Source organism: Tarenaya hassleriana, unplaced genomic scaffold (assembly GCF_000463585.1).
Source record: "Tarenaya hassleriana unplaced genomic scaffold, ASM46358v1 Cleome19, whole genome shotgun sequence".
Classification (NCBI taxonomy): Eukaryota; Viridiplantae; Streptophyta; class Magnoliopsida; order Brassicales; family Cleomaceae; genus Tarenaya; species Tarenaya hassleriana.
In genome coordinates, this window is record NW_010965304.1 from 3,807 (window position 1) to 5,175 (window position 1,369).

Below are 1,369 nucleotides of genomic sequence, written 5' to 3' on the forward strand. Positions count from 1 at the left end.
CCAAAAGGACTTTGGAAGATCTGTCTGACTCATCATTGACCGAACCATGTCTAACAGTGTTCGGTTCCTCCGTTCAGACGACACGCCATTTCATTGTGGCGTTCCAGGAGGAGTTAATTGTGATACAATATCACAATCAACCAGATAGTCAGTGAACTCTTGGCTCATATACTCGCCACCACGATCTGATCGAAGTGTCTTGATCGTCTTGTCAAGCTGGTTCTGTACTTCGTTTCTGAAAGCCTTGAACATTTCAAGTGTTTCAGACTTATGTCTCATCAAATAGACATAACCGTATCGACTGAAATCATCAGTGAACATAACGAAATACAGATAACCTCCTCTAGCTGGACAGCTCATTGGTCCGCATACATCATTATGTATCAGGTCCAATAACTCTGTCGCTCTCTGTCCTTTCCCCTTGAAAGGATGCTTTGTCATCTTGCCCATTAAACAAGATTCGCAAGATTCAAGAACTCAAAGTCAAATGAATCCAGAAGACCTTCAAAATGAAGCTTCTGTATGCATTTCTCGTTTATATGGCCTAGACGACAATGCCAAAGGAAGGTCGGGTTTAAGTCGTTCGGCTTAAACCGTTTAGTACTCACGTTATAGATGAACGATGTTGAGTCCGAAGGCTGATCATTCAAGACGTATAAACCATTAACTAAAACAAGTCAAGAAAGAAGATGCAAATCATAAACGCCAACACACAATGCAGCAACTCTTGCTCCATTTCCGACGCGTAGATCCGCTTCTCCCTTAGCCAGCATCCTACTTCTTCTTAGTCCCTGCCCATTTCCACAAATGTGTGAAGCACTTCCGGTATTCAATACCCACGAAGATGTAGTACAGATGTTAGTTTCTATAACATGAATACCTGAGGCAGAAGCTTCACCAAGCTTCTTGTCCTTCAGATCCTCCAAGGAAAGGTGACAATTACGCTTCCAGTGTCCAGACACTCCGCAGTAATGACAGTCACCCTTATCGGGCTTAGGCTTGGGCGTAGACGCAACTTTTGCATTTTTCGCCGCCTTCTTTTTTGCTTTGCCCTAGATCCCAGGAAACCCAACAAGCACAGTCTTAGAGACCACGATATCCTGCTCAGCCGATTTCAGCATCCCATGCAGTTCGGCTAAGCTCTTAGTCATCCCCTGCATATGGTACTGCATCACGAACTGGTTATAGTCCTCGGACAATGACATCAGGATCAAGTCTGTAACCAAGTGTCCATCGAGCTCCACTCCCATACGCTCAAGTTCTTCAACATGAGCTCTCATGTTGAGAACATGGGTGTTGATAGAGCTACCTCTCGGCATCTCCGTCTTCACCAGAGCTTTCAGCGTCTTGTACTTTTCAGTACGCGCTA